Here is a 17229-nt window from a genome sequence, read left to right on the forward strand (position 1 = left end):
GCCTGAAAGAGAAATTAACCAAATTAAGGAAAACACAAATCTAAGTTGGATCTGCCTGAGTCTTCCTGAACTTCTAACAATTTTTTTTAAAGTGTAGTCCTATGACCACCTTCTACACAAATACTGCAAGCACTTGTTAAAAATGCAGATGACTAGACCCCACCTAGTGAATATCTATGTAGTATGGCCCAAGAGTCTGCATGTTCAGCAAGTGCCCCAGGGGATTTTAATGCACACTAGGGTTTGAGAAACCCTGTTAGAAACTTCAGCTGGAACAAGGTCAGACACAAAGTCTAGAATCCAAGCTCAAAGGAAAAAATTCTACAAAATTCATTTGGCATTTATTTGGGAACAGTATTTTTCACAAGAGGACACTAAAACTCTTACACATTCAGTAAATATTTTATTGTGTTCCTGCCCATCCAGACACTGTGCTCAATATAATGGATTCAAAATAAAATGCAAGAGTGGAGCTAGTATCATCACACATTATAACTCCTTTTACACTGAATTCAGATCTTAGAGTATGCATATCACTGGGAATTAAAATGTGAATTCAGAGGGGAAAGTACACTTCTCCTGAAGTGGAACTACCCTAAGGTAAGAAAAACATTAAAAACTGTATATAGGATATAATTAAGTGAATGTAGTTCTCTCCAGGGAAAAGAGGGGTGTGGAGGGTAGACAGATGTAGATGTGATGATTTTAAAATACAAAGATCTCTTGAAATAAGAGATCAGAGCTTAGAGTTGATTCCTATCCCAACCAGAATCAGTTCTTTCTACTACAATCAAAGAGTTGATGAACTTTTGATCTGTCCTTTCTTCCTCTGGAAGCATAGATCTAAAAGCTGTTATCAAACAGACAGGATAAAAGGATAGTATATAAAACACTGTTGATTTTCCACAAAGTACCCATGAACTCTGCTGAAAGAAACTCCAGACATTAAACCTACTCCATACACACTGCCTGCTATGGTCTGAGTGTTTGTGTCCCTCAAAATTGACATGTTTAGGGGTGCCTGGGTGGCTCAGTTGGTTAAGCAGCAACTCTTGGTTTCAGATTGGGTGGTGATCTCAGGGTGGTGAGATCGAGCCCCGCATCTGGCTCCCCGCTGAGCACAAAGTCTGCTTGAGGTTCTCTCCATCTCCCTCCCCCTCTGGTCCTCTGTCTCTCTCTCTCTATTCCCCTCCTTCCCTCACTCTAAAATCAATCAATCAATCAATCAATCACATCTTTAAATCCTAATGCTCAGTGCGATGGTATTAGGATGTAGGGCGTTTGTGAGCTGATTAGGTTAGGAGGGCAAGGCTTTCATGAATGCGATCAATATGCTTATAAAAGAGGCCTCAGCTAGCCCCCTTTCACCATGTGAAGACACACGAATAAGGCTATGAACCAGCAAGAGGGCCGCCACTTGACCATGCTGGCACCTTGATCTTGGACTTTCTAGTCTCCAGGAATGTGAGAAATGTGTGTTGTTTATAAACTACCCAGCCCTTACTTAGTATTTTGTTATAGAATCCCAGAAGGACTAAGACACTGCCACAGCTCGCTAGAAAATTCCTCCCAGCATGCTAGCATAAGCTGAACTTATTCAAGATTGAGGACCTGAAATGGCTTCTATAAAGCTTTGCACAAATACGGTGATGTATGGGAAGCAACTCATACATAGTTTCATTTGACACTCATAGCTTTTGTTTATAAAAAGATTTTACAAAGTATTTGTGTTTATAATTTTGTCCTAGGATCAAATAAAACCCAATTAGATAGCTTTATCAACATCTTACCAAAGTCAAAACAAAGGCAAGCATACACTGAAAAAAAACAGGAAAAAATATTAAATGTTAAAATTAAGTGGTGAAACTATGGTTGATTTTCCTACATTTCTTTAATGTATAATAATGAGAATGCATTGCTTTAAAATTAAAACACTTAAAATTAATCTTTTGGGGAGTTTTTTATGACAATAGAATTATTTAATTAAAAATAAATTTCAAGGTGAAGAGTCTCCAATGGTCATTGTTTCTTTTTGCCTTATTTCCTTTCTTCTTTACAAAAAAATTGTGTTTTACCCTACAGGCTAGATCACCTCTCTGTTCTTTCAAACATTTATAAGCTTCAACATTTTTGCTATAACAAAAAATTCTGGCTTTCCTTTTTCTCTTCTTTTCTATTACAACCCCATAAATTCTAACTACAGTTGTCCACTGTACCTCCCATTATTCTCAATAATCTTGACGAACTGACTTTGAAAGCATATTGCTTTAGCACATTAACTTTTGCTGGGGCACCTTTTTTCCACACCTGACTCTCCTACCCTGCAATTTTATATCCACTCTAACTAACAGTTTGCTAGGTAATAAATTATACATGACATCTGTCTTGTCCTAGTTTTTAAAATCCCTGTAGCCTCTTAAAAGTCTTTTTAATGGCCTCATACCCAAGTCTGGGCCAGCTCTGGTACTTCCTTTATGTAATAATTTTCTGGTTGTCTTTTCTTTAATCTTGGCCTTAATGCTCTACTCTACAATCTTCCTCAGCATTTCTTTCCAGGAGTTGTTTAGGGTTTCTTGTTTGTTCCTTTGTTTTTAAGCAATTTTCTGCTTCCAAAATTCTTTGTGGTTCACTCCACCAGCCTAGGGCTACTGAAATGTGAACACTTCTCATTCCCTACCAAAATTGGGATGCTTCTACCTACTTAAAATTTAAAAACAATTATACTAAACTATGACATAATCTGTCACTCCCCACACCCAGTTCCTGGTATGAATAAAGGGTCACTCTCACCTAGTCCCTCAGAACATTGCCTACCCGCTTCCCACATCTTATTGTCATTTCTTAGTTTTTGAGTTTACGTTCTCCACTCTAAACTTTGAAATCCAAATGGAAGAGAATGGGATCTTCATGCCCGTATCATCAGTATTTATAGTAACAACTAGTACATGGCAAGTGTTTAATAATTATCTACTAGATAAATATACATTACAACAATACATGAATCCAGAAGCAGTTATGAGAACCCAGCTATCTACTACTAAGCCATATTGAAAGAGATTTGATAAAATATAAAACAATTCCACCCTTCTCATTAAATAATTGTTTTAGAAAATGCAATTAAATATATTTTATATTACAGTACTATCATTAAAAATTGTTCTATGTATGTCAGCTCACGCAATCAATTTATTATTGTTACATTACGTAAATTTATAAATATATTTTTTAAATTTTTTCTCATTTTTAAAAAAAAATTTATGTATTTATTTGAGAGAGAGAGCGGGAGAGAGTGGGAGGGGCAGAGGGAGAGGGAGAAGCAGGCTTCCCACTGAGCAGGGAACCGGAAGTGGGGCTGGATCCCAGGACCCCGGGATCATGACCTGAGCTGAAAGCAGATGCTTAACTGGCTGAGCCACCCAGGCGCCCTGCAATATTCTTTTAATAGAGGTACAATGCCAGGGATTTTTTTTAATTTCTAATATGGTAACTACTAGTAGATAATAACTTACACAAATAAAAGCCCTATGGGGTCCTCAATAACTTTTAAGATTATGAAAGCATCTTGAGACCAAAAAACATGTGAACTGTTCTAAATCATCCAGACCACGGTATCAACGCCTCTTAGTATCTGTTCAAATCCTCCGTGCCTCACTTTTCTCTGGGGACTTTGGCTACTTGTTCCAGCCACCCCTACAGTAACCAGCTCCGTGTGGGGTCTGACTTACCTCACCAGGTGAGACCTGCTGTTACCTCTTGCCTGCACAGGGTACCTCTTACCTCCCACACAGAGATATCCTGTTTAAACTGAGGCAGTCATTTTCAAGCTATCTTTGGTAAACAATCATTTTTTCCCCAATTCATTGCTGACTGACACTTTGTAAATACAATACAAAAGAACTGCTAGAAAAGTGAACAGAAAAAAAAAAGTACATGATAAGACAAGCCCAATTGTTTCACTGTTAGATTCAACAGACATAAAATTACTCAGTCAAAATGCTATGAAAGTTTCTAAACACTTCCTTTCAATTTCTGTACTCATCACAAAGATGCCATCCATAGATCACACTTCAAGTTGTGTTGCACTAAGACATAGGACAATCCAGGACCTGCTCAGCATCCACCCATAACAACCCAGAAATGCAGGAGGTGTTGGACATCTCATGGGTTGACCTTCACAACATATAGGGGATGAGAGCTGACAAACAAGGTCCCGTGACAAGTCAGACATCTTCTCCAACGGTCCCATGGGAAGGAGCAATAGCTACCCATAGCCATGGGTAATTTTATAATGCATCCACCTTCCAGCTCTGCTAACCCTCTACCTCTTACTTCTACTCCCTAGGATGTTGCTCCCCAACAAAGCACTCAAACTTATGCCTCACGTTCTACTGTCTGGGGAGCCCAGGAAGTGGAAGTCAACATGCTCTTTGCACCTCCCTGAAGCCAGGGGAAAACACAGGAGCAAAGAACATCCAAAATTTCTATTATTCTCCAATTAATGCTGCACATGGCTTGTGCTTTCCTCTTTTTCTACCCCTCGGCCAGCCCATTGCAGCTGCTGCAAATTTAATCATTCCATCTATAGTAGACCCTCCATCCCCCACAAGTCCCTGCACCATATTCCCTTTGTCCTGACACAAACCATTCAGTCACAGGCAAGGCTCATTTGATCTTTTCAATTGACCCTTAAAATTAGCTAGGGTGGTGAATAGAATATTTACTATCATCCTTGTATATGGGCAAATGAGAAACAAAAATGTTAAGTGATTTTTCCATGGACACTCGATAATTTAATGATGAAGTGATGAACAAAGCTCAATGACCCTGTTTGGTTTTCTTTCGTTTTCACATCATTTATATTCTGACAAGAGCAGATGATTCGTCCAGCCAAGATGGCCAACTATCGTAGTGTTATGGCTTCCATGACTAATATTTTAACAGATAAACTACAGTAAAACAAAATATGTGAGTGAAAATATCAGTGACTTGGAGAAAGAGGTCATGAATCCTTAGATATTACATTATTCTGAACACAGTTGGTACCCCATAAATGTATGATAAATGAAAGAATAAATAAATAGCTAATCAATCTGAATTTGGTATTTTTACAATCTACAAGTCTTTAAAATTATTCTGCTGGAATAAAGCCACACACAGATTTCAATCATAGAGACATCTAGAATCCCGTGGATCAAAGGAAATAGTTTTAATTTAAAAGTAGTGCAAAGTTTAGACACACACACACACACACACACACACATACACACACACACACACACACACACAAATAACACTCAGTCAACAATCAACATGACAGGAAGATTGGACTCATTTCACAGACTAACAGTATAAACATACAAAGTAAATTCCACACTAAATCTCCATCAGTACATATGCATTCATTATAAGGAAATATATCAAGGAGGCTGAAGGCTTGAGAAATGCCATCTATAAAAATTATCTAACACTGGCCTTTTAAATTCTTCTGGCAAATTCTGAGTATGCAGTTGACACCAGAATATATAAGCAAACAACGCAAGCATGTATGAATCCAAATTGGGAGCATAACTAGTCATCTAGTCAGTAGATGAAAATGTCATTCCCTAGTATAAATACAGTTTCATGGGCAATTGGTAATATATGCCAGCTCAGTGAAGGCATTTTCAGACAGCAACTTGAAGGCCCCTGAAAGTATAAAGGCAAAGTACATAATGCCGCTTGAACCAGAGTGTGATCATTCTGACTTGAAATTACTTGAAACGAGAAGTAATATTACATACTAAATAAGTTTTGAAAAATGTACTGTAAAAGTTAAAAGCTTGCTAGCAAGACAACAGGTAGAATTTTCCAAGATGGTAGCAAACCATCCAAACCTGTCCTATCGAATATTGTAGTTACCAGCCATGCGTGGGTATTAAGGTTCGTGCAACTGAGAAACTGAATATTTAATTTTATTTCATTTTAATTAATTCAAAGTTACATTTAATTCTAGTTAATTTTTAACTGCATTTAATTAATGACAATTAATTTAAACTTAAAATCTGATCCTCAGTATAGCTATTAGAAAACTCTTATATATATTTGGAACAACTTGGGTGGGAATCTATTTTTTCCACTGTAAATTCTGTGAAATCTAAATATATATCAAGTGTTTTTCCTGATGAAAGTGTAGTGTCCAAATTAAGCTGTGCTGATCCACTCAATTGTTAGCTACTTGCTGAAAAAGTCAAAGACAAAGAAATAAATAAATAACAGTTTTCTCAAGCACAACACACTCTGCTAAGTACTTACTAAAGATTCAGAAATAATTAAAATCCTGACAACCACATAAAATTTCCCCCTAAAAAATAACAAAATGGTACAGATAAGAAAAGGTCCTGAAAGAAACTCGCTATATGTTTGGTGGTCTTGGCTTAGGTATCAGAATGAACATCAAAATATCAAGGAATCACCAGAGGTTTCCAATATTCTTAATATTAAGTCTCATAATTATACTGGACAAGAGTTCAAAAGGAAGCAAGCCAAGTCATAATGGTCTATCAGTCAACCACATCATTACCCAAAATCTTAAACCACATTACCAGGACTTGAGATGAGGTCAGGATGGGTGAAAAAGCACCCACTTGGGGTTATAGACCGAAGGATGTGTGTGTATTCAGGCCAAGACAAAAACAGAACAAAAGGTTAAAAAGTTGAATGAATTTTTATCTTGTTTTTTAAGTTTAAAAAATCTTGAAAATATCCCACTTTTTTTTTTTAAAGAGTGAGAGAGAGTGCAAGCGCAGACGGGGGGGAGGGGCAGAGGGCGAGGGGAAAAGAGAGTCTGAAGCAGGCTCCACACCTAGGGCAGAGCCTGCTGGGGAAGGGCTCGATCTCACGACCCTGAGATCATCACCTGAGCCAAAATCAAGAATGGGACATGTAACCAACGGAGCCACCCAGGAGTTCTCCACCGCCCCCCCTGCTTTTTTAAGATGCTGCTTCAAACAGCCCTCAAAACTATTTGGAGGATTACACATGAGGGTCTAAACTACATGGCAATAGACAGCAACGACTACAAAGCTTGAAAGAAAACTTAGGATAAAAGCTTTAAAGTGTCGTCCAGAAGGCATAACCTAGGCTCACAAAAGTATCATAAGTAAATACGATTTGGAATGCTCTTTGAATGCAGAGAGCAAGGCATAATGCTGCTTTAATTTACATCTGCTGATCACCATTACAGAAGTTCAGAAGCAAAAGCTTTGCACAGAAGAGCAGCATACCCAAACCTAGAATAACGCGCTCAATTCTGTCTCATGTTCTCATGCCCGGACAGAGGTAAGAGATGGAAAAGAGATGAGAAGTTCAACCAAGATAGCCAAACCTAAAGGGGAACACCAAAGAGATGAGACACCTTCCAGCTAAAAAGATAAGAGATGATTAGAACATTTCAAAGTCTACTTTTAAACTACTAATAAACAGAGACAGTAAATAGCATTTCGTTTAAAAAATACGTTTTAGGCCAATTAAATAATGCATGCATTCAATGAATATTTACCAATGACCCACTTCATGTAAAAGGGGGGCTTCAGTACAGAGAGAAGAAAGGCAAACGAATTGCCTTCAAAAGAGTCACGGTATGGAAAGAACAAGATAACGATTATAGAACGTACTAAATATTTTAATATATACAGCATGGCCATCCAGTCTGGAAACAGATACTACTTTATATGTATTTGAATGTACTATTGATAAATATTTATGCATATTGCCTGCGTCTCACAGACCTTAAGGCCACACTTATCTGTATACCACGTGCTATGAGCCCACTAGAAAGGATGTACCACCCAGCTTCTGAAGAGGAAAAGAGGAGAAATGTCAGGGAATACTTTAAAAGGAAATAATGCTTGAACTTAGAAGGATGATGGAGGAATTTGGGAAGCAGACAATTGACAGAACGTTTCTTGGACGAAAGGATGATATAACAACTGAGATAGAGAATGCACCAGGCAACCAGGAACTTGCTAGAAGTTATTCTATATCCAAGCAGAGTGGGTATACTGACATTTTCTGCCCCATCTTAGGCAAATAGCAGTTCCTTTTTCCATGCAATTTTGTTCCAATTAAACTTTAAGAAAATAATGAAATAAGGAAAAGCGTTACTCATAATTCTACCACCCATAAATACTTACTTTCCTACAAATATAAATATTTTATGGATATATATCTATATCATAGTGACATTTCTACTTTTTACATTTCACTGAACAAAAGCATTTCCCTTTTATTCATAGACAAATTTTATTTTTTCCAATTTTACTAAAATATAACTGATAAAAATTATATATATTTAAGGTGTATAAGATGATGTTTTGGTATATGCATACATTGCAAAATGATTATCACAATCAACATAATTAACATATCCATCACCTCACATAGGTTTTTTTGGTAAAATCTACCTGAAATATTTTCAAATATATAATATAGCATTAGTTAGTATAGTCACCATGCTGTATATTAGATCTCCATAACTTGCTCATTTGTATAATTGAAATTTTGTACACTTTGACTAATATCTCATTTCTCTGACTCCTTCATAGACGTAATTGTAAATGGCTGTGTAGTAATCAGATAAATATAAACGTTTCACTATTACCATTCATTTAGACTCTCTACGATGCTTCTTTATTATAAATAATGTTGTGATGAATAACTTTATACATCACACTTTGTCAGAATTAGAGGTTATCTCCTCCCTGGAGACTAAGTGAAATTACTAGGTAAGGAATATTTTAAATTTTCTAATATATATTATTTCCATAATGCTTACCAGAAAAACCATACAAGTTTACACTGCAAACACACTGAATACACACACACACACACACACACACACACACGTGTATATCTTCCTATACCTTCATCTGCATATTTTTTTTTATTTTTTTCCTAATTTGTTAGGCAAAAAGAAAATGCACTCAAATTATATTTTAATTTTCTTTAGTTCTATAATTAAATCTATCAGCCAATTTTTTTCGCTTTTTGAATGTTCCTATAACTCACCCCCATTTATATATTGGGGTGTTGATTTATTTTATGGATTTTAGGCTATCACACTTTGTCATCTTTAGAGCAAACAGGATTGACATTTGCTCTTGAACTTTTATTATGATGATTCAGAGATATTTTTAAATGTTTTCGTTGTTATATAGTCAGATGTATTCTTATTTCTTCTGTAATTTCACGCCTTGTCTAATATTTGCCTACGTATTCTTCCTTTTCATGGGGTTATCTTTCCTTTTAACTCCCCTAGGTTTTATTGTGATACACTGCCTCACGTGTGTGTCTCTATTTAATGTTTTGAAAGAGCTGGCCAGTGTTACAGCACTCCTTACTGAGTTATGCGGCCCTCCTTTATTGACTGTGATTCTTCCCTTCTTATATATTAAATCCTAGAAAGGATCGGGCAAGGATGGCTGCTTAAGAGCAAGTTTACCATGTCCCACCTTACCCCTCCCCAAATCCTGCTAATATTAATGGCTAACATTCACGCCATACTTACCTGGGCCAGGCACTGTTCCAAGCACCTTACATGTATCAATGTAGTCAACCGACCTTAGGAAATAGGTTCCATTGCCCACTTTACAAAGGAGAGTAACTGAGTTTATGCAACTTTCCCAAGATCACACAGTTAGCATTTGGCAGAGGCCCTGTCAGAAGCCTTCCAGACTCTGGAGTCCTGTTCTTTCTCTTGACTTCCCCAGATCTGTGTGCTTCAGGCACAGAGGCCTTCTTTTCATTCCTGGATTATCCTCAGGATATTATCACCCCTGAATCTTAGAACATCTCTGCTCTCAGCCTAAACCAATTCTTTTTAACAGATCATAGAAATTAAAAGCTGGGCTTTAAAATCACACAGACTTGGATTTCTATCTCAGTCCTGCTGTCTACTAATTATATGATTACGATGATCAGTTTTACATGTCAACGGAGTCAGATTATTAAGTCAAACACTGATCTCAAGGTTGCTGAAAAGGTATATTACAGATGTGATTAAAGTCCATAAGCAGTTTCCTTTAGTAAAGGAGATTATCCTAGATCATGTGGGTGAGCCAGATTTAATCAGTTGAAAGGCCTTAACAGCAGAACTCGATTTCTCCAACGAAGAAGAAATTCTGCCTGTGGACCACAGTTTCTGCCCACGTCCAAAAGTTCCAGCCTGCCCTTCCTCATGGCTGGCCCTACAGAGATTTCAGACTTGCCTTGACAGCCCTCATAACCATGTAAACCAATTACTTGCTGTAAATCTACCTATCCATCCATCCATCCATCCATCCATCCATCCATCCATCTATATCTATACATGAATATATACATGTACACACATATAAATCTTATTAGATATGTTTCTCTCGTGAAACTCTGATCTGAGACAAATTATCTGTGTCTCAATTTCTTCATATGGGAAATGAGATAGAATTAGTACATAGCTCATTAAAGTGCCTATAAGGAATGAATGAGATATTATCTTCAAACACTTAACACAGTGACTGACAAGTTACAAATTTTCATCAATGTTGCCACTAAATGTGTACTATATTTGTAAATTTGTACTAACATTGGTAATTGTACTAATATTTGTAAATAGGGTCCATATCAAATAATAAGCTTTAATTTTCATTTGAACGGAGGAAACTCCCTTAAATATTAACGAGGACATTTATCACAAAGATTCTGCCACACAGCAGAGCATGATTCAATCTTATTCTCGTAGAAAAAAGAACAACTGTCCAAAGCAGAATGGAGAAACTATGGGACTATTCCATTGGTATAGCTGGGAAATGGAATACTATACAGCAAGGAGGATAAATAAACGACGACTGCCCACAACAATATGGATAATTCTCACGTACTGAGGGAGAGAAGCCAGTCACAACAAAGTACATGCTGTCCAATTCATATAAAGTGTAAAAACAGACAAAACTAATCTGTAGTGAAGGAAGTCAGGAGAGTGAGTGGTCAGTTGAGGAACTCAGGAGAGGAGGGACTTGGAAGGAACAGAAGGAACCTCCTGAGATGCTGAGAATATCTTTCTATCTCTTGATCTGGGAGCTTTGTTCACAGATACCATCTCTTTGAGAAAATTAATCAATGGGTACACTTAAGATGTGTGCATGTTATTATTGGTATGTTGTTCGTCGATAAAGGATTTATGCAAATTTTTTGTATCCGTTTCCCAAAAAAGAAACCATTGCTTTATAATTTGAAAGAAATTTGTCCTTGGAATAAGAAGCCCAGGTAACTGGCCAAGGACTGTGACTTTAAGAACTAGAGGAAGCCTCTGTGACTGACAGTAGCTATTACAGGGTTGGACTCTAGGCAAGAAGTTAGGTCCATTATTCTACACCCAAAGAAAAAATATGCATTCATTTGTTCTACAAATACCCATTTCTCTCCAACTCCACTGCCACCATAGTCCACACCACTGTCTACTCAAGCTGGAAATTTCCCAGCCGTCTCTCTGCCTCAGCTCTAGCTCCTCCATCCATTCTCAGCTGATCCTCCATGGTGACTTTTTTCCATGTAAATTAGATCATGTCACCTCTGCTTAAAGCACACCAATGGTTTTCTGTTGCATTCAGGGAAAATCCACCCTCCTTATATCTCTTGTAAGGTCCTGCTACCCTCTCAACTTTCACATCTTGTTCACTCTCTCCTCGCCCACTGAGACTGGTCATGGCTCTTTGATCATTTCCCATATCAGGGTCTTTGCTCTTTCTTGTGCCTTCTGCAGATGTTCTTTCCCTGACTCTCACATTGCTGGCACCAGCCCATTTTCTGACGTTGTTTAAATGTCACTTCCCCAGAGAGGCTTCTCTGACCCCTTCATTTCAAAGCACTTTGTTTGTGTTTTGTCCCTTGATAGGTGACTGGATAAAGAACACAGGGTACATATACACGATGGAATATTACTGGGCCATAAAAAAGAATGAAATCTTGCCATTTGCAACAACATTGACAAATACCATACGATTTCATATGTATGTGGAATTTAAGAAACAAAACAAATGAAGGAAAGGAAAAACAAATGAAAAAACAATTCTTAAATACAGAGAATACACTAGTGGTTGCCAGAGGGGCAGTGGGTAGGGGGAAGGGGATTAGAAATATAGCCATCATGATGAGCACTGAGTAATGTATACAACTGCTGAATCACTATATTGTGTACCTGAAACTAATATAACACTGTATGTTAATTACACTGGAATTTAAAAAATAAATAAATAAATAAATAATTTTTTAAAGTAAAATAAAACAGGGGCATCTGGGTAGCTCAGTCAGTTAAGTGCCTGACTCTTGATATCAGCTCAGGTCATGATTTCAGAGCTGAGAGAGCAAGCCCACGTCAGGTTCTGTGCTGGGTGTGGAGCCTGCTTAAGATTCTCTCTCACCCTCTCCCTCTGCCCCTCACCCCCCCACCCCTGCTGCTCATGCTTGTGCTCTCTCTCTCTCAAATAAATAAAATCTTTAAAATAAATAAGTAAAACTAAACCAACAAAAAATAGTATATTAAACACAACAAATAAGTAAATAATAAAAGCACTTTGCCTTTCTCTGCTTACTTCCCTCATATCATTGACCACTATCTGTAATCATTTTGTTCTGTTGTTTTGCTTACATTCTGAACTGTGCTGACCCATAGTAGTTGTTCAAGAAGTATATACTGAAATAAAAGAATGCATACAATCAACCCAAAAACACCACTGAGGCAAAGTGGTGGGAATATGCTTTAATAATTTTATGACTTTTTCCCATCCCAAAGCTTTCTGGATTCATTTTCACTAGAAGTTACCTGAGATGGGGGTGGGGTAGAGAATGCTAGACACACACAGTGTTGTGTGTCATATAGTTTCCTGAGAATAGCCAGGATTGAAGGTCAGATCTGTCCTTGTTATACTTTGACCTTTAGAAGAGGGGGGGAGGTATAAATAATACATTGCATGAGTAATTCGGGCTCCTACACATATCCAGTGTCTTTCCTCTATGATGCAGACTATATCTGGTGATAAACAGACAATTTCGTGTTGCAGTAAAAAAGACTAAGAGTCATATTTCCTGGGTTTGAATCCTCCTGCTCTGCTTCTTATCAGCAATTCCCTGAAAAACACAACTTTTTTTGATCCTTGGTTTTGTCAGCAGTAAAGTGGAGCTAATATAGCAACATGCATTTCTCGGGGTTGTTATGGAAAGCAGATGAGCACATCTATCTGCAAGGCACTTTGCAAACTTTCTATATACTGTATACTGTAAGTTGTCATAATTATTTCAATGTGAGATTTTCCCCTTGCCTAAGCATAATTTGTATCCCTCATTTCTGCTTGGAATGCAAATGTTATGGCAAGCTAGATAAATGGAAAGGTTTAATCATCACATAATGCGCCACATTAATGTGGTAAGGATGGTTATGCTGGCACAATTACTGTGCCTTATGTCAGTTCGGTCCGACTGCCAATCAGGTCTTTTATATGCATGCCTCTGTGTGTGTGTGTGTCATAAATTTAGGTTTTGTACCATTAACAACTATTTGCCAAAATGAAACAGAGTCTGAGAAATCTGTTTATTTCTGAGATATCTAATTATTCAGACTTTGCTTCTAAGAGTATGTAAACTACCTGTTTTTGCCATCTCAAATTTTTTCACATATTTAATAAATGAGAAAGATCAGGTCATCACCTACACTGTCTACTCATATCTCAGCAGAAAACAGCACTCAAATTAAGTTCTACATTCTCCCTCTCAGCTATGGCTTTGACTTGAGCAAGAATTTTCTCAGGAAGATTCTCTGCTCATGTTTTTCTTTTGATTATAATATAATAAGCACCATGATTAAAGACACAATCCTTAATTAGTCTGGAAGCATGTAAGTTGCAAAGAGTTATCCATATTTATGGAACTTATTATATAGTGAAATGTTAACTATAAACCATAATCAAATTCTGAGGTCTAATATTTTAGCTCTATAATATAATTTACATGCCTATAGAATTTATTCCATTTTTAATTGAAATTTTATTTCCCTGAGGGAATTTTGTATCAATATATGTTTTTTGCCTTTATAAGAAAAAAGGAAGGAAGGAAATGTAAACCTCCAGAAAAGCAGAACATTGTCTGATAAAGCCACAGTTTATGCAACCACGCCAATTTAAAACAGGAAATCAGTGTCTTCATGGAAAAAAAGAATTGATCCTAAAAAGTACAGAGAATAAGTAAAAGGCTAGAAGATATCAGCAATGTGGTAGAGATGACACATGCTTTTACATCCATCAGGAAGAAATGGAATCAGTTTCTCTAGGAATGGCAATAAAAATGGAACAGTCAACATGGGTCAAACACGAAACCAATTCATTCAAATGTGACATGACTTTGAGCAGCCAGTAGAACCTATGTCAGGATCATGTAAATGTCATCAATCTTGACTGGAGATGGAAGGAAGGCCCGACACACAAACATCTTTATCTTATGACTTTGGGGAAGCAGGAAGAACTGTTTATAGTGGGGAAAGCAGAAGGTGAGGCAACTCGTTTAAGTTTACGTATGTACTCAAAAGAAACTTCTTAAAGATATAACTCCTGGGAGAAAGTGGGAAGAAAGATGGAAATTTTGGATAAATAGACTCATGTAGCATAGCAATAGATAATTCAGAAGTGGATAAATTAGGAAAGGGCCACACGGCATCATACTTAAAGATACGGACAATGGCAGTAACACTAAGGCAGCGAAGCAGTTAGAAATGTTTAGCTCTGGAGAGAAGGCCTGAGGGTGGAGGAAAGCAAGAGAATATTGTCTTTTCCTAAAAGCCCTTCCTCATCATTTAGCTTGACAATTGTGTGTATAAACTCTACCAGCCACCTAAAAGACGTGGTCACCTAGATGCCCCACAGGTTCCTCACGCTTGAAACCTCCGTGTGGTTCCCATAAACATTTGCCTCCCACTAAATTCTTTTTATCATTCAATAACCCATTCAATACTTCATTTACTCACAGCAGAGTGCCTACTTGGAACCACTGTGCTAAATTTTGAACTACTATGCTGGAGGTACGATGAGGACAAGTACAAAGACATGGTACCTTTGCTCATGACTCTAGGGAGACAGAGCGCTCTCTCTCTCTCTTTCACACACACACACACACACACACACACACACACACACACAGGCTGGCAATTAAAATTACTTCAGATTTTCATAAGTGCTTAAAAAAAAACAAACAAGGGCCGGGGAGAAAGAATACCAGGGATGGTCTATCTCTAACTAGGATGAGCAGGGAGGTCTCTCAGAGGTGACATATAAGCTGAGACATAAAGAGTAAGCCAGCCAAGTGTCACGGACATTTGTCATATTCGGGGCTATTTAATATCTTTTTTTTTTGCCCATTTATTTATTTTATTTTTTATAATAATTTCTTATTATGTTACTTAGTCACCATACAGTATATCCTTAGTTTTTGATGCTACTTAATATCTTTTGAATATTGTTCCTGCGTTTAGGTAATTTCATTTCATAAGTAAAGAAAAGAACAGTCAGTCCTACTGAGGAACAATATAACATGGTGGATCAATCCGTCGCAATTTTGGGAAAGAAGCCGGTCACAGAAGACTACATACTGTAGGACTCCATTTACATGAAATGTCCATAATAGCTAAATATATAAAAAATAAAGTAAATTCATGATTGCCTAGTGCACTAGGAAAGGATGGGGAAAGGGGAAGAGAATAGGAAACGACTACTAATGGGTACAGGAATTGATTTAGTTGTGATGAAAATGTTCTAAACTTAAACTGAGATGATGGGTGTCCGAGTCTTGGAATATATGAAATCTGGGATGTTGGCGAAAGCACGCATTGTGGGCCCTCATAGCTTCTTTTGCTGTGGTCATCGCTGGCTTCCAGAATACAGGGTGAGAGTTGTGGGGAAGTATTTCCCTGGAAAGGGACCATGCTGGGCATGTGACTAGCCGGTCAGGGTTAAGGATCGTGTGTGTGAAGTGTGAAGCCAACTAAAAAGGCACCTTGTGCACTTCAGTAAGTTGACGGTGATGCACAGAGCCCTCCAAAGTGCAGGGCCCAGGCGAAGAGCCCCCCTCGCCTCAACTAAGGTGCTGGCAGTGGCCGTGGAGAGAGCTGGAAAGACTCGAGCAGTATGCGGAAGCTACACTTGACAGGATGTGCTTGTTCGGTCAGACATGGGAAGATGAAGGAAGAGCCGATACCGCCTCCCCCACCAGGCATCTGCGCACATCTTACAAAATGAAGGAGGAGGAGGTGCAGGGAGGATGGGAGGGGAGGAAAGAAGAAGGAGAAAAGAAAGAGGAGAAAGGAGAAGAAAAGGAGAAGAGGTGTAGAAGAAGCATTAGAATAATTTTGCTGATTTCTTTGAGCAGCCATGAGCTTCACGGCCTCCCCCCAACCCCAGCAGCTGAATGACTCGTCTAGATCAACGAGCTACCAGATTTCTCTAACCAGGGACTGATTAAGAGATGCGCACACGATATAACTTTGACATGCATACATACATACATACATACATAATAGTAAAGCTATAAATAGATAGCGATAGCGATAGCTATAGATAGATACAGATACATAAAGGGAATATCTTCTGGAAGAGCTTCTGCCATAATTTTCCTTATTCACAAAGGAGACAGAAAACAAATACTTTGCTGGGGAAACTATTCTTATCTAGATAAGACTGATCACTTTTCTTCTATGTCCTCAGGTCCTATATTTATATACCTGCTATAGCTCATTTAGCACTTAACCTATTTGCATATTTGGCTCTTTCTATAAAACTTTAAACCCCTCGAGTGCATAGGTAATGTATTATTTGTAAAATATTCTCAGCTTCCAGTACAATGCCTGGCTTTTAGCAGCTGTTATTAAATATTTGTTGGATAGTGTGGTATAAGGCTTAAAATCAAGAGCCAGTATTATGTGCTGCCTTGATATCCTGTGAAATCAGGAGGCACTCGAAGGCCTAACCACGTGTTCCCCTCCCCGCTCCGCTCCTGTGGGTAAGATCCCCTAGCTACACAACTGTCCTTATCAAAGGGACCAGGTACAGCCCCTGCTTATCCCCCAGCAGCGAGCTTCAGTTCTCTGCTAATCTGTGGAATTATTCAAACGAGCCAGTCACACTCTCCCACTGCAACCAGAAGGCACCTATCCCTCTTGATACTACAAAGCCTGCC

The sequence above is a fragment of the Ursus arctos genome, unplaced genomic scaffold (genome assembly GCF_023065955.2).
Source record: "Ursus arctos isolate Adak ecotype North America unplaced genomic scaffold, UrsArc2.0 scaffold_3, whole genome shotgun sequence".
Taxonomy (NCBI): domain Eukaryota; kingdom Metazoa; phylum Chordata; class Mammalia; order Carnivora; family Ursidae; genus Ursus; species Ursus arctos.